The following is a 27530-nucleotide window of genomic DNA, read 5'->3' as shown; positions in this document are numbered from 1 at the left end:
CGGCTCCTCAATCATCCCTCGGTCCCTGACTGCGCCCTTGGGAAGCCCCAAGCGGCTTTCCTGTGTCTGAGAGTCTGTGGCTGGTTGGCCCAGGGATTCATTTGTACAACACTTTAGAGTCCACCCATCCGTGACCTTGTCTGTTTGACTTCCCTCACCAAGGATAATATTCTGCAGCTCCAGCCGCCGTTGCTGCCAGTGACACTATCTGCCTCTTGTGGACGGCTCGGTGACATCCCATTCTCTCCCTTTCTCTGATACTGCATCTTGGTGGCTGAGCCTTTGGGGATGGGCACTAGGGTTTTCTCCACGTCTCGGCTATGGCAAACGGTGCTGCTGTGACTGTGGGGGTTGCATGTGTCTTTCCGAATGAAGAGCTGCGCCTTTCGTGGATATGTACCCAGGGTGGGGTTGGCATAGCTCACCTGTTTTCTGCTGACTTCATTGCCTGCTGAGTTAGTTTTCTTTTGAAAGCTTACTCCGACGTCGTAGTCACGGTTGTTGCGGAAGTACAGTGGATTCCCAATATTGTGCTGGTTTCCGGTGGACCGCAGTGTGATCCTGTTTTGCTTGTGCAGATCTCGAGTGTCATATATGGTTTCAGATTCTTTTCCACTTGAGGTTACTCCAGGGCACTGACGCTGATTCCCTGTGTTGAACTGGATAACCTTGGCGCTTCTCCCTTTAGACAGGGTCCTGCGTATCTGTGCGTTGCAGCTCCCCAGTCATCCCTCCAGCGCTGCCTTTCCGCTTGCGTTACCCTAAGGTGGGTTTCTGCGTGAGTCGGTTTCTCCTGGCAAATAGCTTCGTTTTGTATTATTTTCCATGCTCCACATGCCTCGGTCCAACGCGGTCTGACATTCTCCGCCGAGTGTAAGAGTCTCCAGCTGCATCATTGCTTGTGACAACTGGCAATTCTTGACGTGTTTCTGATGCCTGAGTGATGGCGCCATGCTGCATCGATGCCACCCCTTCTTGGGCCCGCCGTGTGTGGCTGGGCGCTGGGGTTTGCTCCGTGTACGGGCCCTGGCAGGCGGTGCTGCCGAGGCGGTGGCGGTGTCCGGACCCTCAGACCTCCCCGAGGTTTGCCCTCTGCGGGCGTGTGCCCTGGAGGGCTGACTGTGCCCGGTCACATGGGAGCTCTCCTTGGCCCTCATGAAATCACAGCCACCTGCGCTGCCAGCCACCCCCGCCCCATCCCACCCTGAGGCCCCAGCAGTGTCACCCCCGACACTGGACACTCCCTCCCGATGGGTGGTGACTTTGGTCTCTGGGGCGGTACGGTGGGCCCACCCATCTCGGACCGGGTCTGGCCCCCAGCTGGCGCTGGCGCTCCGTTTCTGTCCTTCGCTTGCCTGCGTCCTAGCCTCCGCCCAGAGCCACAGCCCGCCGCCGAGCCTGAGCAGCCTGTGGCACCGAGCACCAGTGTGGCTCGCCCCCGCTCACCCGCCACCCGACCCAAATGGAGTGCTCACCCGCCATCTTCCTCACGCCACAGCCCCGTCACTGTCACGGCCTGCCCTCTGCCTTTCCCGCCAGACTCCAGGCTCGGCCCCACCTCCCCACCCAACATCCCCCTGGAGCTCGGGCTATCCCTCACACGTCCTGCCCTGGCCTGCCCTGCCCTGGCGTTCACCAGTGCGGGCCTCCCTCTGGCTCCGCAGCCCCAGCCCAACCCCCACGCCCACCCCTACCTACCGCAGATCCGTCCCAGCCTCTCACATGTGCCTGGCACGGCTTCGCCGCCGCGCCCATGCTTCTGTAGAGGCCCTGCTCGAGTGGCCTGCCGATCTTTCGGCCAGGTCCCCGAGAGCCCCACGCCGCCCCTTCCCGCCGGCCGTCCATGCAGACGCCCCGACCAAGCACCCCGGGGCCTGCCTCCCAGCTCCCTGCTCACCGCCGCGCCCTCTGCTCGCGATCGCCCTGCCCGGGTCCCTGATCCACGTGGGGCGCCCACCAGCCATGGCCCCAAGCACCTTCCTCCGATACTCTCCCCCATGCACTCTGACGCCCACAGCCCCGGCAGGGGCCTCGAGGAAACCTCCTTTGGCGACGGCAAGCACACGTCGGGCCACGGGGGCTCCTTTCCCACAGGGCACTCGCCTTTGTGCCATCGCACCCGAGTGTGCCGCCCTCGCCGCACGTTGGTGCCTTTCGTCTGCCGTCCACTTCCCCTCCGAAGGACACAGTCCTTGAACAGACGTGAAACCCTTTGGGGATAGACCAGCCGAGACGGGGCCAAGAGGAGACTGTGCTGGAGGATCACCCTCGCGCAGAGTTCCTAGGGGAAGACGGTGACAGGGTGGGGAGAGGGATGGAGTGGATCCTGGATAGACAGTTTGGAGGGCGCTCTGTGTGTGTGTGTGTGTGTGTGTGTGTGTGTGCACCCGAGTGCCCACCTTTGGTTACGAGTGGGGGAGGGAGGCCTGGGTAAATCTTGCCTCAGTCCAGTAGGATTGAGAGCTGTGGTCAGGCAAGGGAAACAGCACGATGGTCGGGTTGTCCTCCCTGGCAGGCATCGCTGCCCCCGGGCGACTGAACTGCTACCCATGCCTCCCGGGCGCCGTGGTCCGCCTCCCAGAGCCCACTCAAGACCAGAACCCTCTTGGAGTCGCCAGCGGCACACGGGAGTCACAGCCAGCCCGGGACCTGGCACGCACTGGCCAAGCCGCCCAGAGAGGTGGCTGGCATGAGAGACACGACAAGGCAGGCGGTCCGTGGCCACGGCCCCCACTCCCAGAGGCAGATCCCCCTCGCTCACCTTCGGCTGTGGCCACCGCCCCTGCCGCTGCTGGCCCCCAGCTGGCGACCGCCACAGCCCACGCCCCTACCCCCAGCCCTACCCCCACCCCTACCGCCGCCGGCCCTATCCAAGCCCACCTCCTCACCACCACCCACAGCAGGAGAACCAGCACAAGCCCAGGAGCATCACCGCCACCACCAGGGGCAGCAGCCGCAGCCCCTCAGGAGGGAGGGAGGCGGGGGGTGGGGTTGGGGGGGGGCTGGTGGATGGGAGGCCTCAGGCGCGTCGTGGTGGAAGCGGCGCGAGGTTGCCACTGCGGCCAAAACCTTTGCCCCGCGGGACGGCGGAGGTGGCCTGAATCGTGCTGGGGCTGGACGGGCAGGGTCCCGGGGGCCTCTGGCGCAGCGCTGAGCAAGCGTAGGCTAAGAAAAGGGTGGCAGGGTGTCCATCGAGGACGTGGGCAGGTGGCAGGCGGAGAGGAAGAAGAAAGGCTTCCCTGACCGGGAATCGAACCCGGGCCGCGGCGGTGAGAGCGCCGAATCCTAACCACTAGACCACCAGGGAGCGTCGGGGTTCAGCCCTCGCCTGCTCCTGGTGAGCCCCGCGCCTCCATGCCACCCGCCCGTGCCACCTTGCTGCCCACACCCGGCCTTTGCAAGTCCAGCCGCCTGCCCTGCCGTGCCGTCTTGCTTTCAGCACCCTCAAAACACCGCGCGCGCCGCCGGCTTCTCGCACACACGCCAAAAGCCGCCGGCCAGCGGGCTGGCTCCCTGCTCCCACCTCTCTGTCCCCCGAACGCCCCTGCCGGGAGAGCGCTGGAACTCAGCAAAAGGTCGGCCCGCTGCGTTGGCCGGGAATCGAACCCGGGTCAACTGCTTGGAAGGCAGCTATGCTCACCACTATACCACCAACGCTCCACAGCCCGGGCGGCCGCCAGACGCCGGCCCCGGGCTCGCCCCAGCATACTCTCGCCGCCGCCTCCGCATCCCTGCCCCGACGCCCCGTCAGCCGGAGGCTTGCGCCGCCGCCGCCGGCGCTCCCAGCAGCCACGCGGCGCCCCAAGCGCGCCAGCGCCACGCGGTCGCCGGGAATCCACCGGCCGCACCGCCCCAGGGCGGCGCCCCCGCGGCCTTGCGGCCCTCCGGCCCTTCGCTCCCCGCCGCGGCCCGCCAACGCCTCCCCGCCCTCACCCCCGGCGGGCAACGCGGGGCACGCAGCTTCCAGCACCCAGCTGGCCAAAGCGCTACTCCACCGGGCGCTGAGCGAGGCCACTTCCCACGACGACAAGGGGACACGGGACCCACCTGCCTGCACGCGGCGGGGCCGTCGCGAGCCTACGAGCCCACTCAGGCAGCCACTGGGGGTCGGCGCGTGGGCGGGCGGCCGGCCGGCCGCCAGATCCGGCTATGGTCGGGCAAGGCCGTGGGGTCGCCAAGGAGGCCCTCGCTCCGCCGTGGCGACCGTGCGCCCGCCGACGACAAAGGGCTCAGGCTGGAGCGCTGCACGGGCAGAGGGGGTCGCCGGGAGCTAGGCCGGGCACCGCCGTCGGCGGCGCCCTGGCGCCTCGCCCAAAGACGTCGGGAGGAGGCGAAGGGCCCTCCGGGGCCTGGCGGCAGGACAGAGAGCGACCGCGGCCACCAAAAAGGGTGTGTTGCCTCCCCGTCGGGGAATCGAACCCCGGTCTCCCGCGTGACAGGCGGGGATACTCACCACTATACTAACGAGGACGGCGGCGACCGTCCTGCCGCCCGGCCGCCCTCGGGCTCTCGGGCTGCCTGCCCACGCCTCCCCTTGCCCAGCACGGGCCGCCGGCCACCACGGGTCCCGACCCAACCGCGCACCAGACCAACCGCCTCGGTCACAGCGGCAGCCCGCCACCCCGACAGGGACCCGGACCCCCGGGGCACTGGACCCTCCCCAGCGCGCCGCCTCTTGCCTCCAACGCGGGCGTTCCGCCGGGAGAAGGGGGCGCGAGAAGGCAAGCGGGGCTGCGACGACACGGTGGGCGCGCGCCGGCCGGCGTCGGGCCAGGACAGGCGCGGGTGGGGAGGGGCCGGCCCGCCCAGGGCCCTCTGGGTCCGCGGCGCGAGCGGCGGCGGAGCCAGGCGCCTCGGCCGGCCGCCGCGCGCCGGCTCCGTCGACCCCCACTCCGGACGCCCGCCCGCCTGCCTGCCTGCCTGCCTGCCTGGCGTGGCGCCGCCCGCGGCCCGCCAAGGGCGCCGGTGCTCGCGCCGCGTCGGGTCCCAGCCAGGCGAGCGGCCACGCGCCCAGCCAGGCCCGCCGTCAGGATGGCCGAGCGGTCTAAGGCGCTGCGTTCAGGTCGCAGTCTCCCCTGGAGGCGTGGGTTCGAATCCCACTCCTGACAAGCCAGCCTTTTGGCCCGCCGGACAAACGCACCCGTCCTCCGCGCGCCACTGCCTTTCTCCACACACGCCCTCCCGCCGCCACCTGCACCCCCACAGAAGGCACCTTCAGTCCTTCTCAGCGCATCTTTCCTCGCCAGCTGGCTGCAGCTGCAGCTGCTGCTTTTCCTGCCTCCCTGCCTCCCCCTGGCCCACACTCGCCCACCCTCCCACTTCCACTCCCACAGCCCCGCCGCGCCCCGCCCCCGGCCGCGCCGAAGCACGCAGCCCCGCGGCGGGTGGCAAGCCCTCCTCCCTTCGCCGGCGCTCCGACTTCTGCCCGGGGAACGGCCTACTCGCCCTCGCAGCCTTGCTTCCACGGCTGCCCCCGCCAGCTCTCCCGCCAGGCCGGCACCCCGTCCTCCGCGCCCGCCCCGCCGGCCCGCCTGCGCTCCCCAGCCACAGCGAGGCGGCCGAGCCCCCGCCTTGCCCGCCAAGGGGCTGCCGCGTGCCCTCGACCCTTCTCCGCCGTGCGTTCTTGGCCGGGCCGCAACCTGCCTGCCGCCCGCCCTGGACGCGTGCCATCCAGCCTTCCTGCTGGCCAGCGCACACCGGCCTTCCTTGCACGAGTCCGTCCCGGGAAGGGTGCTCCGCTGGGGAGGGAGCGGAAGCCCTGCGTGCCCGTCCAGCCCACCCCCCGGCGCCCGGCCCGCGCCCCCGACCTCGGCGCCACGGCGCCCGTTCCCGTGGGAAGCCGCTGCCCCGGCCGGAGCCAAGCCCGCCCTGGCGCGCTCCCTGCCTCTCAGCCCGCAGTCCCCGAGCCAGGAGCCGCGCTGCCAAAGGGCCCCTGCTCACCACCACCACCCCGTCAGAGCCGGACCCCGGGAGCGCGGTCGGCCAGAGCGCAGGAGCCAGGCTCACACGCCTTTGGGTCCCTGGGCCTGAGCGCGGGTCTAAGGATGGGATGGCGGGGGGAGGGCGGGTAGGGGGCGGTGGCGGAGGCGCTCGGAGGCGTCGCCCTCCCGCGCTCGCGCTTCCCGCACAGACCGAGCCCGGCGTCCCTTCCCCCGCCCGCTCTCGCACGCCCCACCCCGGCACGGCCGGAAAGCCAGCCCGCCAGAGGGACTTTGGGTCGGGACCCGGCGGTCGCTGAGAGGCACGTCTGCGCGCGGCCGCAGCGACCACGCAGCGCCTGCACCTGACAGGGATCCCGGCGCCGGGCAGACGGCGTCGGCTCCCGGCGCCCTCACGCGACACCGACAGGGTCGCGGCGGCCGTGGTCGGCGCAGAAGGCGCGGGACGGGCCGCATGGGCCCGCGTCCCGTCGCCCCGGGCTCCCTCCGAGAGCGGCGCGCCCCGGGGTCCTGCACGTGCCCGGATCCTGTCTTACAGGTCGCCTGCCCGTCGTCTCCCGCTGCAACGGGGCAGAGAGATGCCCACGGGCGAGCAGTGAGCAGCGGCGGGCGGGTGGCGGCCAGCGCCTGAGGGGCAGCGACGGGCGGCGCTGGCCACCGGTGCATGGGTGGTTCAGTGGTAGAATTCTCGCCTGCCACGCGGGAGGCCCGGGTTCGATTCCCGCCCCATGCAGCCCCAGCGTCCCCTTTTGGTCCCACGGTGCGGCCCCAGAGCCCAACTAGGTCTGCCCGCTGAAACGCGCTCGAGGCAGCGCTCCTGCAAACGCTGGCTGGCTACCTGCCGCCCGCTGCCTCTCCCACACAGACGCCCAGGACCCCTCCCCACCTCACCCACAAAAGGCCCTGCTGCCAAGCCTTCGTGGCCCCAAACCCTGCGGGCTCAGCCGCCCGTGCGTCCAGGCACCTTTCTTGTGTTTGCTCGCGTCCTCACCCGGACCCAGCCGAGGGCTCGGGGACTGCACTGGCAGGAATACCCCACCGCTGGCAGCCGCCCGCACCACACTTCATCTTTCACAACGTCCGTCTCCAAGCTCCCTGCCTCACTCTCCCCACACTCCGAGAGAAATCAATCACACTACGTTTGCACAGCCAGGAGCAAGGGAGCTGCCACATCTGGCAAGCATACCTCCCTTTTGCCTGCAGGGTCCCTGGACCACGTCTTGCAGGACGAGTTCCAAAGAAGTCCACCAGCTGCCGGCCCTCGCCCTCGGGCCTGGCCTCGGCAGAAATAGGTTTCCAACAGCAACGCCCTCACCGCCTCAAACACCACCCCTTCCCCCTGAAACCCTCTTGCGCGCCTCACCTCAGCATCAGCCCTGCCCCAAGAGCACCCCCACCTCAGCCTGCAGCCTCACCGTCCCCCTACTCCCCCACATGCACCCATCCCACCCCCAGCTCCCCGCCTCCCCCATCTCCACACACCCCGCCCCCCACGCCCCGTTCCTCCCTGAGCCGTTCCAAATCCCACTCTTGCCAAGGAACCTGCCTTTGCATCTGTCCCACTGGCCTGCCTCCCCCCACCCCCCGCTTCAAGCCACGGCCTGCTCCTTTTTCTGCTTCTTCGAACACAAGTAGAACGGATTCACATTCCTGGGTGAGTCTCAGGTGCCCGGCAAAGTGATTCAGTCCCCTGTTCTTTGCCAGGTGGTCTTCCAGTGTAGGTGAAGGCGAGATACAGATACACTTCTCCTGCTACAGAGGAAAGCTCTGTTGCTCTTCTACTGTAAGCACAGTCTTTCCTATCTCTTGATCCGACTTCAACTTCGTCCCTCCCTGCCTTTCCCCTTGGGTAGCCCTATGTACGTTTTCGGGGTCTCCAGGTCGCTTTCCCCTTTGCGCATAGATTCGTCTGTATTCGTCGTTAAGAGTCCACAGAGCTTTCTCCCGATCCAAGCGACTCACTTCACTGAGCGGACCCTTCTGTGGGTCCGTCTGACCTTGCGGCCCATGGCGATGGCGGCTCCTTCTTGAGGGCTGCGTCATATTCCACGGTACAGATATCCCTCACCTTCTTGTGCCGGCCACGTGCCGACGGGCACTTGGGCGTTTCCCGCGGGTCTCGGCTCCGGCACAGAGGGCTGCGGTGACCCTGGGGGATGCCTGCATCTCTCCCCATTAGGGGTATTTGTCGTCTTTTCCCGACGCGTGCCCAGGGTTGGCTTTCCTGGATCATAATGGAAGCTCTTCTTTTTCCTATTGCTGGACTGATCCTCGACTGACTGACTTCGACGGAGTAGCACTTGTCCTGGAAGCGTAGTTGATCTACAACCTGGTGTGCGTTTCCGCTGTACAGCGTTGGGGTTCAGTCCTGTCTGTGGGTGGGTGGGGGGGGGCTCATGTGTTCAGCTCGTTTCCATTGCGGGTGATGACAGCATATGGGATCTCATTCCCTGCGGTATCCCGCGTGTCCTTGTTCCTCCTCCCCTTCCTACGCAGTACTGGTACGGTTGATCCGTTGAGCCCGGCTCCTCAATCATCCCTCGGTCCCTGACTGCGCCCTTGGGAAGCCCCAAGCGGCTTTCCTGTGTCTGAGAGTCTGTGGCTGGTTGGCCCAGGGATTCATTTGTACAACACTTTAGAGTCCACCCATCCGTGACCTTGTCTGTTTGACTTCCCTCACCAAGGATAATATTCTGCAGCTCCAGCCGCCGTTGCTGCCAGTGACACTATCTGCCTCTTGTGGACGGCTCGGTGACATCCCATTCTCTCCCTTTCTCTGATACTGCATCTTGGTGGCTGAGCCTTTGGGGATGGGCACTAGGGTTTTCTCCACGTCTCGGCTATGGCAAACGGTGCTGCTGTGACTGTGGGGGTTGCATGTGTCTTTCCGAATGAAGAGCTGCGCCTTTCGTGGATATGTACCCAGGGTGGGGTTGGCATAGCTCACCTGTTTTCCGCTGACTTCATTGCCTGCTGAGTTAGTTTTCTTTTGAAAGCTTACTCCGACGTCGTAGTCACGGTTGTTGCGGAAGTACAGTGGATTCCCAATATTGTGCTGGTTTCCGGTGGACCGCAGTGTGATCCTGTTTTGCTTGTGCAGATCTCGAGTGTCATATATGGTTTCAGATTCTTTTCCACTTGAGGTTACTCCAGGGCACTGACGCTGATTCCCTGTGTTGAACTGGATAACCTTGGCGCTTCTCCCTTTAGACAGGGTCCTGCGTATCTGTGCGTTGCAGCTCCCCAGTCATCCCTCCAGCGCTGCCTTTCCGCTTGCGTTACCCTAAGGTGGGTTTCTGCGTGAGTCGGTTTCTCCTGGCAAATAGCTTCGTTTTGTATTATTTTCCATGCTCCACATGCCTCGGTCCAACGCGGTCTGACATTCTCCGCCGAGTGTAAGAGTCTCCAGCTGCATCATTGCTTGTGACAACTGGCAATTCTTGACGTGTTTCTGATGCCTGAGTGATGGCGCCATGCTGCATCGATGCCACCCCTTCTTGGGCCCGCCGTGTGTGGCTGGGCGCTGGGGTTTGCTCCGTGTACGGGCCCTGGCAGGCGGTGCTGCCGAGGCGGTGGCGGTGTCCGGACCCTCAGACCTCCCCGAGGTTTGCCCTCTGCGGGCGTGTGCCCTGGAGGGCTGACTGTGCCCGGTCACATGGGAGCTCTCCTTGGCCCTCATGAAATCACAGCCACCTGCGCTGCCAGCCACCCCCGCCCCATCCCACCCTGAGGCCCCAGCAGTGTCACCCCCGACACTGGACACTCCCTCCCGATGGGTGGTGACTTTGGTCTCTGGGGCGGTACGGTGGGCCCACCCATCTCGGACCGGGTCTGGCCCCCAGCTGGCGCTGGCGCTCCGTTTCTGTCCTTCGCTTGCCTGCGTCCTAGCCTCCGCCCAGAGCCACAGCCCGCCGCCGAGCCTGAGCAGCCTGTGGCACCGAGCACCAGTGTGGCTCGCCCCCGCTCACCCGCCACCCGACCCAAATGGAGTGCTCACCCGCCATCTTCCTCACGCCACAGCCCCGTCACTGTCACGGCCTGCCCTCTGCCTTTCCCGCCAGACTCCAGGCTCGGCCCCACCTCCCCACCCAACATCCCCCTGGAGCTCGGGCTATCCCTCACACGTCCTGCCCTGGCCTGCCCTGCCCTGGCGTTCACCAGTGCGGGCCTCCCTCTGGCTCCGCAGCCCCAGCCCAACCCCCACGCCCACCCCTACCTACCGCAGATCCGTCCCAGCCTCTCACATGTGCCTGGCACGGCTTCGCCGCCGCGCCCATGCTTCTGTAGAGGCCCTGCTCGAGTGGCCTGCCGATCTTTCGGCCAGGTCCCCGAGAGCCCCACGCCGCCCCTTCCCGCCGGCCGTCCATGCAGACGCCCCGACCAAGCACCCCGGGGCCTGCCTCCCAGCTCCCTGCTCGCCGCCGCGCCCTCTGCTCGCGATCGCCCTGCCCGGGTCCCTGATCCACGTGGGGCGCCCACCAGCCATGGCCCCAAGCACCTTCCTCCGATACTCTCCCCCATGCACTCTGACGCCCACAGCCCCGGCAGGGGCCTCGAGGAAACCTCCTTTGGCGACGGCAAGCACACGTCGGGCCACGGGGGCTCCTTTCCCACAGGGCACTCGCCTTTGTGCCATCGCACCCGAGTGTGCCGCCCTCACCGCACGTTGGTGCCTTTCGTCTGCCGTCCACTTCCCCTCCGAAGGACACAGTCCTTGAACAGACGTGAAACCCTTTGGGGATAGACCAGCCGAGACGGGGCCAAGAGGAGACTGTGCTGGAGGATCACCCTCGCGCAGAGTTCCTAGGGGAAGACGGTGACAGGGTGGGGAGAGGGATGGAGTGGATCCTGGATAGACAGTTTGGAGGGCGCTCTGTGTGTGTGTGTGTGTGTGTGTGTGTGTGCACCCGAGTGCCCACCTTTGGTTACGAGTGGGGGAGGGAGGCCTGGGTAAATCTTGCCTCAGTCCAGTAGGATTGAGAGCTGTGGTCAGGCAAGGGAAACAGCACGATGGTCGGGTTGTCCTCCCTGGCAGGCATCGCTGCCCCCGGGCGACTGAACTGCTACCCATGCCTCCCGGGCGCCGTGGTCCGCCTCCCAGAGCCCACTCAAGACCAGAACCCTCTTGGAGTCGCCAGCGGCACACGGGAGTCACAGCCAGCCCGGGACCTGGCACGCACTGGCCAAGCCGCCCAGAGAGGTGGCTGGCATGAGAGACACGACAAGGCAGGCGGTCCGTGGCCACGGCCCCCACTCCCAGAGGCAGATCCCCCTCGCTCACCTTCGGCTGTGGCCACCGCCCCTGCCGCTGCTGGCCCCCAGCTGGCGACCGCCACAGCCCACGCCCCTACCCCCAGCCCTACCCCCACCCCTACCGCCGCCGGCCCTATCCAAGCCCACCTCCTCACCACCACCCACAGCAGGAGAACCAGCACAAGCCCAGGAGCATCACCGCCACCACCAGGGGCAGCAGCCGCAGCCCCTCAGGAGGGAGGGAGGCGTGGGGTGGGGTTGGGGGGGGGGCTGGTGGATGGGAGGCCTCAGGCGCGTCGTGGTGGAAGCGGCGCGAGGTTGCCACTGCGGCCAAAACCTTTGCCCCGCGGGACGGCGGAGGTGGCCTGAATCGTGCTGGGGCTGGACGGGCAGGGTCCCGGGGGCCTCTGGCGCAGCGCTGAGCAAGCGTAGGCTAAGAAAAGGGTGGCAGGGTGTCCAGCGAGGACGTGGGCAGGTGGCAGGCGGAGAGGAAGAAGAAAGGCTTCCCTGACCGGGAATCGATCCCGGGCCGCGGCGGTGAGAGCGCCGAATCCTAACCACTAGACCACCAGGGAGCGTCGGGGTTCAGCCCTCGCCTGCTCCTGGTGAGCCCCGCGCCTCCATGCCACCCGCCCGTGCCACCTTGCTGCCCACACCCGGCCTTTGCAAGTCCAGCCGCCTGCCCTGCCGTGCCGTCTTGCTTTCAGCACCCTCAAAACACCGCGCGCGCCGCCGGCTTCTCGCACACACGCCAAAAGCCGCCGGCCAGCGGGCTGGCTCCCTGCTCCCACCTCTCTGTCCCCCGAACGCCCCTGCCGGGAGAGCGCTGGAACTCAGCAAAAGGTCGGCCCGCTGCGTTGGCCGGGAATCGAACCCGGGTCAACTGCTTGGAAGGCAGCTATGCTCACCACTATACCACCAACGCTCCACAGCCCGGGCGGCCGCCAGACGCCGGCCCCGGGCTCGCCCCAGCATACTCTCGCCGCCGCCTCCGCATCCCTGCCCCGACGCCCCGTCAGCCGGAGGCTTGCGCCGCCGCCGCCGGCGCTCCCAGCAGCCACGCGGCGCCCCGAGCGCGCCAGCGCCACGCGGTCGCCGGGAATCCACCGGCCGCACCGCCCCAGGGCGGCGCCCCCGCGGCCTTGCGGCCCTCCGGCCCTTCGCTCCCCGCCGCGGCCCGCCAACGCCTCCCCGCCCTCACCCCCGGCGGGCAACGCGGGGCACGCAGCTTCCAGCACCCAGCTGGCCAAAGCGCTACTCCACCGGGCGCTGGGCGAGGCCACTTCCCACGACAAGGGGACACGGGACCCACCTGCCTGCACGCGGCGGGGCCGTCGCGAGCCTACGAGCCCACTCAGGCAGCCACTGGGGGTCGGCGCGTGGGCGGGCGGCCGGCCGGCCGCCAGATCCGGCTATGGTCGGGCAAGGCCGTGGGGTCGCCAAGGAGGCCCTCGCTCCGCCGTGGCGACCGTGCGCCCGCCGACGACAAAGGGCTCAGGCTGGAGCGCTGCACGGGCAGAGGGGGTCGCCGGGAGCTAGGCCGGGCACCGCCGTCGGCGGCGCCCTGGCGCCTCGCCCAAAGACGTCGGGAGGAGGCGAAGGGCCCTCCGGGGCCTGGCGGCAGGACAGAGAGCGACCGCGGCCACCAAAAAGGGTGTGTTGCCTCCCCGTCGGGGAATCGAACCCCGGTCTCCCGCGTGACAGGCGGGGATACTCACCACTATACTAACGAGGACGGCGGCGACCGTCCTGCCGCCCGGCCGCCCTCGGGCTCTCGGGCTGCCTGCCCACGCCTCCCCTTGCCCAGCACGGGCCGCCGGCCACCACGGGTCCCGACCCAACCGCGCACCAGACCAACCGCCTCGGTCACAGCGGCAGCCCGCCACCCCGACAGGGACCCGGACCCCCGGGGCACTGGACCCTCCCCAGCGCGCCGCCTCTTGCCTCCAACGCGGGCGTTCCGCCGGGAGAAGGGGGCGCGAGAAGGCAAGCGGGGCTGCGACGACACGGTGGGCGCGCGCCGGCCGGCGTCGGGCCAGGACAGGCGCGGGTGGGGAGGGGCCGGCCCGCCCAGGGCCCTCTGGGTCCGCGGCGCGAGCGGCGGCGGAGCCCGGCGCCTCGGCCGGCCGCCGCGCGCCGGCTCCGTCGACCCCCACTCCGGACGCCCGCCCGCCTGCCTGCCTGCCTGCCTGCCTGCCTGGCGTGGCGCCGCCCGCGGCCCGCCAAGGGCGCCGGTGCTCGCGCCGCGTCGGGTCCCAGCCAGGCGAGCGGCCACGCGCCCAGCCAGGCCCGCCGTCAGGATGGCCGAGCGGTCTAAGGCGCTGCGTTCAGGTCGCAGTCTCCCCTGGAGGCGTGGGTTCGAATCCCACTCCTGACAAGCCAGCCTTTTGGCCCGCCGGACAAACGCACCCGTCCTCCGCGCGCCACTGCCTTTCTCCACACACGCCCTCCCGCCGCCACCTGCACCCCCACAGAAGGCACCTTCAGTCCTTCTCAGCGCATCTTTCCTCGCCAGCTGGCTGCAGCTGCAGCTGCTGCTTTTCCTGCCTCCCTGCCTCCCCCTGGCCCACACTCGCCCACCCTCCCACTTCCACTCCCACAGCCCCGCCGCGCCCCGCCCCCGGCCGCGCCGAAGCACGCAGCCCCGCGGCGGGTGGCAAGCCCTCCTCCCTTCGCCGGCGCTCCGACTTCTGCCCGGGGAACGGCCTACTCGCCCTCGCAGCCTTGCTTCCACGGCTGCCCCCGCCAGCTCTCCCGCCAGGCCGGCACCCCGTCCTCCGCGCCCGCCCCGCCGGCCCGCCTGCGCTCCCCAGCCACAGCGAGGCGGCCGAGCCCCCGCCTTGCCCGCCAAGGGGCTGCCGCGTGCCCTCGACCCTTCTCCGCCGTGCGTTCTTGGCCGGGCCGCAACCTGCCTGCCGCCCGCCCTGGACGCGTGCCATCCAGCCTTCCTGCTGGCCAGCGCACACCGGCCTTCCTTGCACGAGTCCGTCCCGGGAAGGGTGCTCCGCTGGGGAGGGAGCGGAAGCCCTGCGTGCCCGTCCAGCCCACCCCCCGGCGCCCGGCCCGCGCCCCCGACCTCGGCGCCACGGCGCCCGTTCCCGTGGGAAGCCGCTGCCCCGGCCGGAGCCAAGCCCGCCCTGGCGCGCTCCCTGCCTCTCAGCCCGCAGTCCCCGAGCCAGGAGCCGCGCTGCCAAAGGGCCCCTGCTCACCACCACCACCCCGTCAGAGCCGGACCCCGGGAGCGCGGTCGGCCAGAGCGCAGGAGCCAGGCTCACACGCCTTTGGGTCCCTGGGCCTGAGCGCGGGTCTAAGGATGGGATGGCGGGGGGAGGGCGGGTAGGGGGCGGTGGCGGAGGCGCTCGGAGGCGTCGCCCTCCCGCGCTCGCGCTTCCCGCACAGACCGAGCCCGGCGTCCCTTCCCCCGCCCGCTCTCGCACGCCCCACCCCGGCACGGCCGGAAAGCCAGCCCGCCAGAGGGACTTTGGGTCGGGACCCGGCGGTCGCTGAGAGGCACGTCTGCGCGCGGCCGCAGCGACCACGCAGCGCCTGCACCTGACAGGGATCCCGGCGCCGGGCAGACGGCGTCGGCTCCCGGCGCCCTCACGCGACACCGACAGGGTCGCGGCGGCCGTGGTCGGCGCAGAAGGCGCGGGACGGGCCGCATGGGCCCGCGTCCCGTCGCCCCGGGCTCCCTCCGAGAGCGGCGCGCCCCGGGGTCCTGCACGTGCCCGGATCCTGTCTTACAGGTCGCCTGCCCGTCGTCTCCCGCTGCAACGGGGCAGAAAGATGCCCACGGGCGAGCAGTGAGCAGCGGCGGGCGGGTGGCGGCCAGCGCCTGAGGGGCAGCGACGGGCGGCGCTGGCCACCGGTGCATGGGTGGTTCAGTGGTAGAATTCTCGCCTGCCACGCGGGAGGCCCGGGTTCGATTCCCGCCCCATGCAGCCCCAGCGTCCCCTTTTGGTCCCACGGTGCGGCCCCAGAGCCCAACTAGGTCTGCCCGCTGAAACGCGCTCGAGGCAGCGCTCCTGCAAACGCTGGCTGGCTACCTGCCGCCCGCTGCCTCTCCCACACAGACGCCCAGGACCCCTCCCCACCTCACCCACAAAAGGCCCTGCTGCCAAGCCTTCGTGGCCCCAAACCCTGCGGGCTCAGCCGCCCGTGCGTCCAGGCACCTTTCTTGTGTTTGCTCGCGTCCTCACCCGGACCCAGCCGAGGGCTCGGGGACTGCACTGGCAGGAATACCCCACCGCTGGCAGCCGCCCGCACCACACTTCATCTTTCACAACGTCCGTCTCCAAGCTCCCTGCCTCACTCTCCCCACACTCCGAGAGAAATCAATCACACTACGTTTGCACAGCCAGGAGCAAGGGAGCTGCCACATCTGGCAAGCATACCTCCCTTTTGCCTGCAGGGTCCCTGGACCACGTCTTGCAGGACGAGTTCCAAAGAAGTCCACCAGCTGCCGGCCCTCGCCCTCGGGCCTGGCCTCGGCAGAAATAGGTTTCCAACAGCAACGCCCTCACCGCCTCAAACACCACCCCTTCCCCCTGAAACCCTCTTGCGCGCCTCACCTCAGCATCAGCCCTGCCCCAAGAGCACCCCCACCTCAGCCTGCAGCCTCACCGTCCCCCTACTCCCCCACATGCACCCATCCCACCCCCAGCTCCCCGCCTCCCCCATCTCCACACACCCCGCCCCCCACGCCCCGTTCCTCCCTGAGCCGTTCCAAATCCCACTCTTGCCAAGGAACCTGCCTTTGCATCTGTCCCACTGGCCTGCCTCCCCCCACCCCCCGCTTCAAGCCACGGCCTGCTCCTTTTTCTGCTTCTTCGAACACAAGTAGAACGGATTCACATTCCTGGGTGAGTCTCAGGTGCCCGGCAAAGTGATTCAGTCCCCTGTTCTTTGCCAGGTGGTCTTCCAGTGTAGGTGAAGGCGAGATACAGATACACTTCTCCTGCTACAGAGGAAAGCTCTGTTGCTCTTCTACTGTAAGCACAGTCTTTCCTATCTCTTGATCCGACTTCAACTTCGTCCCTCCCTGCCTTTCCCCTTGGGTAGCCCTATGTACGTTTTCGGGGTCTCCAGGTCGCTTTCCCCTTTGCGCATAGATTCGTCTGTATTCGTCGTTAAGAGTCCACAGAGCTTTCTCCCGATCCAAGCGACTCACTTCACTGAGCGGACCCTTCTGTGGGTCCGTCTGACCTTGCGGCCCATGGCGATGGCGGCTCCTTCTTGAGGGCTGCGTCATATTCCACGGTACAGATATCCCTCACCTTCTTGTGCCGGCCACGTGCCGACGGGCACTTGGGCGTTTCCCGCGGGTCTCGGCTCCGGCACAGAGGGCTGCGGTGACCCTGGGGGATGCCTGCATCTCTCCCCATTAGGGGTATTTGTCGTCTTTTCCCGACGCGTGCCCAGGGTTGGCTTTCCTGGATCATAATGGAAGCTCTTCTTTTTCCTATTGCTGGACTGATCCTCGACTGACTGACTTCGACGGAGTAGCACTTGTCCTGGAAGCGTAGTTGATCTACAACCTGGTGTGCGTTTCCGCTGTACAGCGTTGGGGTTCAGTCCTGTCTGTGGGTGGGTGGGGGGGGGCTCATGTGTTCAGCTCGTTTCCATTGCGGGTGATGACAGCATATGGGATCTCATTCCCTGCGGTATCCCGCGTGTCCTTGTTCCTCCTCCCCTTCCTACGCAGTACTGGTACGGTTGATCCGTTGAGCCCGGCTCCTCAATCATCCCTCGGTCCCTGACTGCGCCCTTGGGAAGCCCCAAGCGGCTTTCCTGTGTCTGAGAGTCTGTGGCTGGTTGGCCCAGGGATTCATTTGTACAACACTTTAGAGTCCACCCATCCGTGACCTTGTCTGTTTGACTTCCCTCACCAAGGATAATATTCTGCAGCTCCAGCCGCCGTTGCTGCCAGTGACACTATCTGCCTCTTGTGGACGGCTCGGTGACATCCCATTCTCTCCCTTTCTCTGATACTGCATCTTGGTGGCTGAGCCTTTGGGGATGGGCACTAGGGTTTTCTCCACGTCTCGGCTATGGCAAACGGTGCTGCTGTGACTGTGGGGGTTGCATGTGTCTTTCCGAATGAAGAGCTGCGCCTTTCGTGGATATGTACCCAGGGTGGGGTTGGCATAGCTCACCTGTTTTCCGCTGACTTCATTGCCTGCTGAGTTAGTTTTCTTTTGAAAGCTTACTCCGACGTCGTAGTCACGGTTGTTGCGGAAGTACAGTGGATTCCCAATATTGTGCTGGTTTCCGGTGGACCGCAGTGTGATCCTGTTTTGCTTGTGCAGATCTCGAGTGTCATATATGGTTTCAGATTCTTTTCCACTTGAGGTTACTCCAGGGCACTGACGCTGATTCCCTGTGTTGAACTGGATAACCTTGGCGCTTAATCTGTGCGTTGCAGCTCCCCAGTCATCCCTCCAGCGCTGCCTTTCCGCTTGCGTTACCCTAAGGTGGGTTTCTGCGTGAGTCGGTTTCTCCTGGCAAATAGCTTCGTTTTGTATTATTTTCCATGCTCCACATGCCTCGGTCCAACGCGGTCTGACATTCTCCGCCGAGTGTAAGAGTCTCCAGCTGCATCATTGCTTGTGACAACTGGCAATTCTTGACGTGTTTCTGATGCCTGAGTGATGGCGCCATGCTGCATCGATGCCACCCCTTCTTGGGCCCGCCGTGTGTGGCTGGGCGCTGGGGTTTGCTCCGTGTACGGGCCCTGGCAGGCGGTGCTGCCGAGGCGGTGGCGGTGTCCGGACCCTCAGACCTCCCCGAGGTTTGCCCTCTGCGGGCGTGTACCCTGGAGGGCTGACTGTGCCCGGTCACATGGGAGCTCTCCTTGGCCCTCATGAAATCACAGCCACCTGCGCTGCCAGCCACCCCCGCCCCATCCCACCCTGAGGCCCCAGCAGTGTCACCCCCGACACTGGACACTCCCTCCCGATGGGTGGTGACTTTGGTCTCTGGGGCGGTACGGTGGGCCCACCCATCTCGGACCGGGTCTGGCCCCCAGCTGGCGCTGGCGCTCCGTTTCTGTCCTTCGCTTGCCTGCGTCCTAGCCTCCGCCCAGAGCCACAGCCCGCCGCCGAGCCTGAGCAGCCTGTGGCACCGAGCACCAGTGTGGCTCGCCCCCGCTCACCCGCCACCCGACCCAAATGGAGTGCTCACCCGCCATCTTCCTCACGCCACAGCCCCGTCACTGTCACGGCCTGCCCTCTGCCTTTCCCGCCAGACTCCAGGCTCGGCCCCACCTCCCCACCCAACATCCCCCTGGAGCTCGGGCTATCCCTCACACGTCCTGCCCTGGCCTGCCCTGCCCTGGCGTTCACCAGTGCGGGCCTCCCTCTGGCTCCGCAGCCCCAGCCCAACCCCCACGCCCACCCCTACCTACCGCAGATCCGTCCCAGCCTCTCACATGTGCCTGGCACGGCTTCGCCGCCGCGCCCATGCTTCTGTAGAGGCCCTGCTCGAGTGGCCTGCCGATCTTTCGGCCAGGTCCCCGAGAGCCCCACGCCGCCCCTTCCCGCCGGCCGTCCATGCAGACGCCCCGACCAAGCACCCCGGGGCCTGCCTCCCAGCTCCCTGCTCGCCGCCGCGCCCTCTGCTCGCGATCGCCCTGCCCGGGTCCCTGATCCACGTGGGGCGCCCACCAGCCATGGCCCCAAGCACCTTCCTCCGATACTCTCCCCCATGCACTCTGACGCCCACAGCCCCGGCAGGGGCCTCGAGGAAACCTCCTTTGGCGACGGCAAGCACACGTCGGGCCACGGGGGCTCCTTTCCCACAGGGCACTCGCCTTTGTGCCATCGCACCCGAGTGTGCCGCCCTCGCCGCACGTTGGTGCCTTTCGTCTGCCGTCCACTTCCCCTCCGAAGGACACAGTCCTTGAACAGACGTGAAACCCTTTGGGGATAGACCAGCCGAGACGGGGCCAAGAGGAGACTGTGCTGGAGGATCACCCTCGCGCAGAGTTCCTAGGGGAAGACGGTGACAGGGTGGGGAGAGGGATGGAGTGGATCCTGGATAGACAGTTTGGAGGGCGCTCTGTGTGTGTGTGTGTGTGTGTGTGTGTGTGCACCCGAGTGCCCACCTTTGGTTACGAGTGGGGGAGGGAGGCCTGGGTAAATCTTGCCTCAGTCCAGTAGGATTGAGAGCTGTGGTCAGGCAAGGGAAACAGCACGATGGTCGGGTTGTCCTCCCTGGCAGGCATCGCTGCCCCCGGGCGACTGAACTGCTACCCATGCCTCCCGGGCGCCGTGGTCCGCCTCCCAGAGCCCACTCAAGACCAGAACCCTCTTGGAGTCGCCAGCGGCACACGGGAGTCACAGCCAGCCCGGGACCTGGCACGCACTGGCCAAGCCGCCCAGAGAGGTGGCTGGCATGAGAGACACGACAAGGCAGGCGGTCCGTGGCCACGGCCCCCACTCCCAGAGGCAGATCCCCCTCGCTCACCTTCGGCTGTGGCCACCGCCCCTGCCGCTGCTGGCCCCCAGCTGGCGACCGCCACAGCCCACGCCCCTACCCCCAGCCCTACCCCCACCCCTACCGCCGCCGGCCCTATCCAAGCCCACCTCCTCACCACCACCCACAGCAGGAGAACCAGCACAAGCCCAGGAGCATCACCGCCACCACCAGGGGCAGCAGCCGCAGCCCCTCAGGAGGGAGGGAGGCGGGGGGTGGGGTTGGGGGGGGGGGCTGGTGGATGGGAGGCCTCAGGCGCGTCGTGGTGGAAGCGGCGCGAGGTTGCCACTGCGGCCAAAACCTTTGCCCCGCGGGACGGCGGAGGTGGCCTGAATCGTGCTGGGGCTGGACGGGCAGGGTCCCGGGGGCCTCTGGCGCAGCGCTGAGCAAGCGTAGGCTAAGAAAAGGGTGGCAGGGTGTCCATCGAGGACGTGGGCAGGTGGCAGGCGGAGAGGAAGAAGAAAGGCTTCCCTGACCGGGAATCGAACCCGGGCCGCGGCGGTGAGAGCGCCGAATCCTAACCACTAGACCACCAGGGAGCGTCGGGGTTCAGCCCTCGCCTGCTCCTGGTGAGCCCCGCGCCTCCATGCCACCCGCCCGTGCCACCTTGCTGCCCACACCCGGCCTTTGCAAGTCCAGCCGCCTGCCCTGCCGTGCCGTCTTGCTTTCAGCACCCTCAAAACACTGCGCGCGCCGCCGGCTTCTCGCACACACGCCAAAAGCCGCCGGCCAGCGGGCTGGCTCCCTGCTCCCACCTCTCTGTCCCCCGAACGCCCCTGCCGGGAGAGCGCTGGAACTCAGCAAAAGGTCGGCCCGCTGCGTTGGCCGGGAATCGAACCCGGGTCAACTGCTTGGAAGGCAGCTATGCTCACCACTATACCACCAACGCTCCACAGCCCGGGCGGCCGCCAGACGCCGGCCCCGGGCTCGCCCCAGCATACTCTCGCCGCCGCCTCCGCATCCCTGCCCCGACGCCCCGTCAGCCGGAGGCTTGCGCCGCCGCCGCCGGCGCTCCCAGCAGCCACGCTGCGCCCCAAGCGCGCCAGCGCCACGCGGTCGCCGGGAATCCACCGGCCCCACCGCCCCAGGGCGGCGCCCCCGCGGCCTTGCGGCCCTCCGGCCCTTCGCTCCCCGCCGCGGCCCGCCAACGCCTCCCCGCCCTCACCCCCGGCGGGCAACGCGGGGCGCGCAGCTTCCAGCACCCAGCTGGCCAAAGCGCTACTCCACCGGGCGCTGGGCGAGGCCACTTCCCACGACGACAAGGGGACACGGGACCCACCTGCCTGCACGCGGCGGGGCCGTCGCGAGCCTACGAGCCCACTCAGGCAGCCACTGGGGGTCGGCGCGTGGGCGGGCGGCCGGCCGGCCGCCAGATCCGGCTATGGTCGGGCAAGGCCGTGGGGTCGCCAAGGAGGCCCTCGCTCCGCCGTGGCGACCGTGCGCCCGCCGACGACAAAGGGCTCAGGCTGGAGCGCTGCACGGGCAGAGGGGGTCGCCGGGAGCTAGGCCGGGCACCGCCGTCGGCGGCGCCCTGGCGCCTCGCCCAAAGACGTCGGGAGGAGGCGAAGGGCCCTCCGGGGCCTGGCGGCAGGACAGAGAGCGACCGCGGCCACCAAAAAGGGTGTGTTGCCTCCCCGTCGGGGAATCGAACCCCGGTCTCCCGCGTGACAGGCGGGGATACTCACCACTATACTAACGAGGACGGCGGCGACCGTCCTGCCGCCCGGCCGCCCTCGGGCTCTCGGGCTGCCTGCCCACGCCTCCCCTTGCCCAGCACGGGCCGCCGGCCACCACGGGTCCCGACCCAACCGCGCACCAGACCAACCGCCTCGGTCACAGCGGCAGCCCGCCACCCCGACAGGGACCCGGACCCCCGGGGCACTGGACCCTCCCCAGCGCGCCGCCTCTTGCCTCCAACGCGGGCGTTCCGCCGGGAGAAGGGGGCGCGAGAAGGCAAGCGGGGCTGCGACGACACGGTGGGCGCGCGCCGGCCGGCGTCGGGCCAGGACAGGCGCGGGTGGGGAGGGGCCGGCCCGCCCAGGGCCCTCTGGGTCCGCGGCGCGAGCGGCGGCGGAGCCAGGCGCCTCGGCCGGCCGCCGCGCGCCGGCTCCGTCGACCCCCACTCCGGACGCCCGCCCGCCTGCCTGCCTGCCTGCCTGCCTGCCTGGCGTGGCGCCGCCCGCGGCCCGCCAAGGGCGCCGGTGCTCGCGCCGCGTCGGGTCCCAGCCAGGCGAGCGGCCACGCGCCCAGCCAGGCCCGCCGTCAGGATGGCCGAGCGGTCTAAGGCGCTGCGTTCAGGTCGCAGTCTCCCCTGGAGGCGTGGGTTCGAATCCCACTCCTGACAAGCCAGCCTTTTGGCCCGCCGGACAAACGCACCCGTCCTCCGCGCGCCACTGCCTTTCTCCACACACGCCCTCCCGCCGCCACCTGCACCCCCACAGAAGGCACCTTCAGTCCTTCTCAGCGCATCTTTCCTCGCCAGCTGGCTGCAGCTGCAGCTGCTGCTTTTCCTGCCTCCCTGCCTCCCCCTGGCCCACACTCGCCCACCCTCCCACTTCCACTCCCACAGCCCCGCCGCGCCCCGCCCCCGGCCGCGCCGAAGCACGCAGCCCCGCGGCGGGTGGCAAGCCCTCCTCCCTTCGCCGGCGCTCCGACTTCTGCCCGGGGAACGGCCTACTCGCCCTCGCAGCCTTGCTTCCACGGCTGCCCCCGCCAGCTCTCCCGCCAGGCCGGCACCCCGTCCTCCGCGCCCGCCCCGCCGGCCCGCCTGCGCTCCCCAGCCACAGCGAGGCGGCCGAGCCCCCGCCTTGCCCGCCAAGGGGCTGCCGCGTGCCCTCGACCCTTCTCCGCCGTGCGTTCTTGGCCGGGCCGCAACCTGCCTGCCGCCCGCCCTGGACGCGTGCCATCCAGCCTTCCTGCTGGCCAGCGCACACCGGCCTTCCTTGCACGAGTCCGTCCCGGGAAGGGTGCTCCGCTGGGGAGGGAGCGGAAGCCCTGCGTGCCCGTCCAGCCCACCCCCCGGCGCCCGGCCCGCGCCCCCGACCTCGGCGCCACGGCGCCCGTTCCCGTGGGAAGCCGCTGCCCCGGCCGGAGCCAAGCCCGCCCTGGCGCGCTCCCTGCCTCTCAGCCCGCAGTCCCCGAGCCAGGAGCCGCGCTGCCAAAGGGCCCCTGCTCACCACCACCACCCCGTCAGAGCCGGACCCCGGGAGCGCAGTCGGCCAGAGCGCAGGAGCCAGGCTCACACGCCTTTGGGTCCCTGGGCCTGAGCGCGGGTCTAAGGATGGGATGGCGGGGGGAGGGCGGGTAGGGGGCGGTGGCGGAGGCGCTCGGAGGCGTCGCCCTCCCGCGCTCGCGCTTCCCGCACAGACCGAGCCCGGCGTCCCTTCCCCCGCCCGCTCTCGCACGCCCCACCCCGGCACGGCCGGAAAGCCAGCCCGCCAGAGGGACTTTGGGTCGGGACCCGGCGGTCGCTGAGAGGCACGTCTGCGCGCGGCCGCAGCGACCACGCAGCGCCTGCACCTCACAGGGATCCCGGCGCCGGGCAGACGGCGTCGGCTCCCGGCGCCCTCACGCGACACCGACAGGGTCGCGGCGGCCGTGGTCGGCGCAGAAGGCGCGGGACGGGCCGCGTGGGCCCGCGTACCGTCGCGCCGGGCTCCCTCCGAGAGCGCCGCGCCCCGGGGTCCTGCACGTGCCCGGATCCTGTCTTACAGGTCGCCCGCCCGTCGTCTCCTGCCGCAACGGGGCAGAGAGATGCCCACGGGCGAGCAGTGAGCAGCGGCGGGCGGGTGGCGGCCAGCGCCTGAGGGGCAGCGACGGGCGGCGCTGGCCACCGGTGCATGGGTGGTTCAGTGGTAGAATTCTCGCCTGCCACGCGGGAGGCCCGGGTTCGATTCCCGGCCCATGCAGCCCCAGCGTCCCCTTTTGGTCCCACGGTGCGGCCCCAGAGCCCAACTAGGTCTGCCCGCTGAAACGCGCTCGAGGCAGCGCTCCTGCAAACGCTGGCTGGCTACCTGCCGCCCGCTGCCTCTCCCACACAGACGCCCAGGACCCCTCCCCACCTCACCCACAAAAGGCCCTGCTGCCAAGCCTTCGTGGCCCCAAACCCTGCGGGCTCAGCCGCCCGTGCGTCCAGGCACCTTTCTTGTGTTTGCTCGCGTCCTCACCCGGACCCAGCCGAGGGCTCGGGGACTGCACTGGCAGGAATACCCCACCGCTGGCAGCCGCCCGCACCACACTTCATCTTTCACAACGTCCGTCTCCAAGCTCCCTGCCTCACTCTCCCCACACTCCGAGAGAAATCAATCACACTACGTTTGCACAGCCAGGAGCAAGGGAGCTGCCACATCTGGCAAGCATACCTCCCTTTTGCCTGCAGGGTCCCTGGACCACGTCTTGCAGGACGAGTTCCAAAGAAGTCCACCAGCTGCCGGCCCTCGCCCTCGGGCCTGGCCTCGGCAGAAATAGGTTTCCAACAGCAACGCCCTCACCGCCTCAAACACCACCCCTTCCCCCTGAAACCCTCTTGCGCGCCTCACCTCAGCATCAGCCCTGCCCCAAGAGCACCCCCACCTCAGCCTGCAGCCTCACCGTCCCCCTACTCCCCCACATGCACCCATCCCACCCCCAGCTCCCCGCCTCCCCCATCTCCACACACCCCGCCCCCCACGCCCCGTTCCTCCCTGAGCCGTTCCAAATCCCACTCTTGCCAAGGAACCTGCCTTTGCATCTGTCCCACTGGCCTGCCTCCCCCCACCCCCCGCTTCAAGCCACGGCCTGCTCCTTTTTCTGCTTCTTCGAACACAAGTAGAACGGATTCACATTCCTGGGTGAGTCTCAGGTGCCCGGCAAAGTGATTCAGTCCCCTGTTCTTTGCCAGGTGGTCTTCCAGTGTAGGTGAAGGCGAGATACAGATACACTTCTCCTGCTACAGAGGAAAGCTCTGTTGCTCTTCTACTGTAAGCACAGTCTTTCCTATCTCTTGATCCGACTTCAACTTCGTCCCTCCCTGCCTTTCCCCTTGGGTAGCCCTATGTACGTTTTCGGGGTCTCCAGGTCGCTTTCCCCTTTGCGCATAGATTCGTCTGTATTCGTCGTTAAGAGTCCACAGAGCTTTCTCCCGATCCAAGCGACTCACTTCACTGAGCGGACCCTTCTGTGGGTCCGTCTGACCTTGCGGCCCATGGCGATGGCGGCTCCTTCTTGAGGGCTGCGTCATATTCCACGGTACAGATATCCCTCACCTTCTTGTGCCGGCCACGTGCCGACGGGCACTTGGGCGTTTCCCGCGGGTCTCGGCTCCGGCACAGAGGGCTGCGGTGACCCTGGGGGATGCCTGCATCTCTCCCCATTAGGGGTATTTGTCGTCTTTTCCCGACGCGTGCCCAGGGTTGGCTTTCCTGGATCATAATGGAAGCTCTTCTTTTTCCTATTGCTGGACTGATCCTCGACTGACTGACTTCGACGGAGTAGCACTTGTCCTGGAAGCGTAGTTGATCTACAACCTGGTGTGCGTTTCCGCTGTACAGCGTTGGGGTTCAGTCCTGTCTGTGGGTGGGTGGGGGGGGGCTCATGTGTTCAGCTCTTTTCCATTGCGGGTGATGACAGCATATGGGATCTCATTCCCTGCGGTATCCCGCGTGTCCTTGTTCCTCCTCCCCTTCCTACGCAGTACTGGTACGGTTGATCCGTTGAGCCCGGCTCCTCAATCATCCCTCGGTCCCTGACTGCGCCCTTGGGAAGCCCCAAGCGGCTTTCCTGTGTCTGAGAGTCTGTGGCTGGTTGGCCCAGGGATTCATTTGTACAACACTTTAGAGTCCACCCATCCGTGACCTTGTCTGTTTGACTTCCCTCACCAAGGGTAATATTCTGCAGCTCCAGCCGCCGTTGCTGCCAGTGACACTATCTGCCTCTTGTGGACGGCTCGGTGACATCCCATTCTCTCCCTTTCTCTGATACTGCATCTTGGTGGCTGAGCCTTTGGGGATGGGCACTAGGGTTTTCTCCACGTCTCGGCTATGGCAAACGGTGCTGCTGTGACTGTGGGGGTTGCATGTGTCTTTCCGAATGAAGAGCTGCGCCTTTCGTGGATATGTACCCAGGGTGGGGTTGGCATAGCTCACCTGTTTTCCGCTGACTTCATTGCCTGCTGAGTTAGTTTTCTTTTGAAAGCTTACTCCGACGTCGTAGTCACGGTTGTTGCGGAAGTACAGTGGATTCCCAATATTGTGCTGGTTTCCGGTGGACCGCAGTGTGATCCTGTTTTGCTTGTGCAGATCTCGAGTGTCATATATGGTTTCAGATTCTTTTCCACTTGAGGTTACTCCAGGGCACTGACGCTGATTCCCTGTGTTGAACTGGATAACCTTGGCGCTTCTCCCTTTAGACAGGGTCCTGCGTATCTGTGCGTTGCAGCTCCCCAGTCATCCCTCCAGCGCTGCCTTTCCGCTTGCGTTACCCTAAGGTGGGTTTCTGCGTGAGTCGGTTTCTCCTGGCAAATAGCTTCGTTTTGTATTATTTTCCATGCTCCACATGCCTCGGTCCAACGCGGTCTGACATTCTCCGCCGAGTGTAAGAGTCTCCAGCTGCATCATTGCTTGTGACAACTGGCAATTCTTGACGTGTTTCTGATGCCTGAGTGATGGCGCCATGCTGCATCGATGCCACCCCTTCTTGGGCCCGCCGTGTGTGGCTGGGCGCTGGGGTTTGCTCCGTGTACGGGCCCTGGCAGGCGGTGCTGCCGAGGCGGTGGCGGTGTCCGGACCCTCAGACCTCCCCGAGGTTTGCCCTCTGCGGGCGTGTACCCTGGAGGGCTGACTGTGCCCGGTCACATGGGAGCTCTCCTTGGCCCTCATGAAATCACAGCCACCTGCGCTGCCAGCCACCCCCGCCCCATCCCACCCTGAGGCCCCAGCAGTGTCACCCCCGACACTGGACACTCCCTCCCGATGGGTGGTGACTTTGGTCTCTGGGGCGGTACGGTGGGCCCACCCATCTCGGACCGGGTCTGGCCCCCAGCTGGCGCTGGCGCTCCGTTTCTGTCCTTCGCTTGCCTGCGTCCTAGCCTCCGCCCAGAGCCACAGCCCGCCGCCGAGCCTGAGCAGCCTGTGGCACCGAGCACCAGTGTGGCTCGCCCCCGCTCACCCGCCACCCGACCCAAATGGAGTGCTCACCCGCCATCTTCCTCACGCCACAGCCCCGTCACTGTCACGGCCTGCCCTCTGCCTTTCCCGCCAGACTCCAGGCTCGGCCCCACCTCCCCACCCAACATCCCCCTGGAGCTCGGGCTATCCCTCACACGTCCTGCCCTGGCCTGCCCTGCCCTGGCGTTCACCAGTGCGGGCCTCCCTCTGGCTCCGCAGCCCCAGCCCAACCCCCACGCCCACCCCTACCTACCGCAGATCCGTCCCAGCCTCTCACATGTGCCTGGCACGGCTTCGCCGCCGCGCCCATGCTTCTGTAGAGGCCCTGCTCGAGTGGCCTGCCGATCTTTCGGCCAGGTCCCCGAGAGCCCCACGCCGCCCCTTCCCGCCGGCCGTCCATGCAGACGCCCCGACCAAGCACCCCGGGGCCTGCCTCCCAGCTCCCTGCTCGCCGCCGCGCCCTCTGCTCGCGATCGCCCTGCCCGGGTCCCTGATCCACGTGGGGCGCCCACCAGCCATGGCCCCAAGCACCTTCCTCCGATACTCTCCCCCATGCACTCTGACGCCCACAGCCCCGGCAGGGGCCTCGAGGAAACCTCCTTTGGCGACGGCAAGCACACGTCGGGCCACGGGGGCTCCTTTCCCACAGGGCACTCGCCTTTGTGCCATCGCACCCGAGTGTGCCGCCCTCGCCGCACGTTGGTGCCTTTCGTCTGCCGTC

General features: G+C 67.6%; 15 non-coding genes across 15 annotated transcripts; 6 read left to right on the top strand and 9 right to left on the bottom strand.

Annotated features, from left to right (window-relative positions):
* Window positions 1-3235: 3235 nt before the first annotated feature.
* TRNAE-CUC (transfer RNA glutamic acid (anticodon CUC)) lies at window positions 3236-3307 on the bottom strand. The gene has a single exon. It is a non-coding gene; the product is annotated as a tRNA-Glu (tRNA).
* Window positions 3308-3585: 278 nt separating this feature from the next.
* On the bottom strand, window positions 3586-3657 carry TRNAG-UCC (transfer RNA glycine (anticodon UCC)). The gene has a single exon. It is a non-coding gene; the product is annotated as a tRNA-Gly (tRNA).
* A 741-nt stretch (window positions 3658-4398) lies between these two features.
* Window positions 4399-4470, bottom strand: TRNAD-GUC (transfer RNA aspartic acid (anticodon GUC)). Its single transcript has one exon. It is a non-coding gene; the product is annotated as a tRNA-Asp (tRNA).
* A 555-nt stretch (window positions 4471-5025) lies between these two features.
* On the top strand, window positions 5026-5108 carry TRNAL-CAG (transfer RNA leucine (anticodon CAG)). The gene has a single exon. It is a non-coding gene; the product is annotated as a tRNA-Leu (tRNA).
* Window positions 5109-6601: 1493 nt separating this feature from the next.
* TRNAG-GCC (transfer RNA glycine (anticodon GCC)) lies at window positions 6602-6672 on the top strand. Its single transcript has one exon. It is a non-coding gene; the product is annotated as a tRNA-Gly (tRNA).
* Window positions 6673-11695: 5023 nt separating this feature from the next.
* TRNAE-CUC (transfer RNA glutamic acid (anticodon CUC)) lies at window positions 11696-11767 on the bottom strand. Its single transcript has one exon. It is a non-coding gene; the product is annotated as a tRNA-Glu (tRNA).
* A 278-nt stretch (window positions 11768-12045) lies between these two features.
* On the bottom strand, window positions 12046-12117 carry TRNAG-UCC (transfer RNA glycine (anticodon UCC)). The gene has a single exon. It is a non-coding gene; the product is annotated as a tRNA-Gly (tRNA).
* A 738-nt stretch (window positions 12118-12855) lies between these two features.
* TRNAD-GUC (transfer RNA aspartic acid (anticodon GUC)) lies at window positions 12856-12927 on the bottom strand. Its single transcript has one exon. It is a non-coding gene; the product is annotated as a tRNA-Asp (tRNA).
* Window positions 12928-13486: 559 nt separating this feature from the next.
* On the top strand, window positions 13487-13569 carry TRNAL-CAG (transfer RNA leucine (anticodon CAG)). The gene has a single exon. It is a non-coding gene; the product is annotated as a tRNA-Leu (tRNA).
* A 1493-nt stretch (window positions 13570-15062) lies between these two features.
* TRNAG-GCC (transfer RNA glycine (anticodon GCC)) lies at window positions 15063-15133 on the top strand. Its single transcript has one exon. It is a non-coding gene; the product is annotated as a tRNA-Gly (tRNA).
* A 5001-nt stretch (window positions 15134-20134) lies between these two features.
* On the bottom strand, window positions 20135-20206 carry TRNAE-CUC (transfer RNA glutamic acid (anticodon CUC)). The gene has a single exon. It is a non-coding gene; the product is annotated as a tRNA-Glu (tRNA).
* A 278-nt stretch (window positions 20207-20484) lies between these two features.
* On the bottom strand, window positions 20485-20556 carry TRNAG-UCC (transfer RNA glycine (anticodon UCC)). Its single transcript has one exon. It is a non-coding gene; the product is annotated as a tRNA-Gly (tRNA).
* Window positions 20557-21297: 741 nt separating this feature from the next.
* Window positions 21298-21369, bottom strand: TRNAD-GUC (transfer RNA aspartic acid (anticodon GUC)). Its single transcript has one exon. It is a non-coding gene; the product is annotated as a tRNA-Asp (tRNA).
* A 559-nt stretch (window positions 21370-21928) lies between these two features.
* Window positions 21929-22011, top strand: TRNAL-CAG (transfer RNA leucine (anticodon CAG)). Its single transcript has one exon. It is a non-coding gene; the product is annotated as a tRNA-Leu (tRNA).
* A 1493-nt stretch (window positions 22012-23504) lies between these two features.
* TRNAG-GCC (transfer RNA glycine (anticodon GCC)) lies at window positions 23505-23575 on the top strand. Its single transcript has one exon. It is a non-coding gene; the product is annotated as a tRNA-Gly (tRNA).
* Window positions 23576-27530: the final 3955 nt, after the last annotated feature.

The sequence above is a fragment of the Ovis canadensis genome, chromosome 1 (assembly GCF_042477335.2).
Source record: "Ovis canadensis isolate MfBH-ARS-UI-01 breed Bighorn chromosome 1, ARS-UI_OviCan_v2, whole genome shotgun sequence".
In the NCBI taxonomy this organism is placed as follows: domain Eukaryota; kingdom Metazoa; phylum Chordata; class Mammalia; order Artiodactyla; family Bovidae; genus Ovis; species Ovis canadensis.
This window is presented reverse-complemented; position numbering and strand designations above follow the sequence as displayed.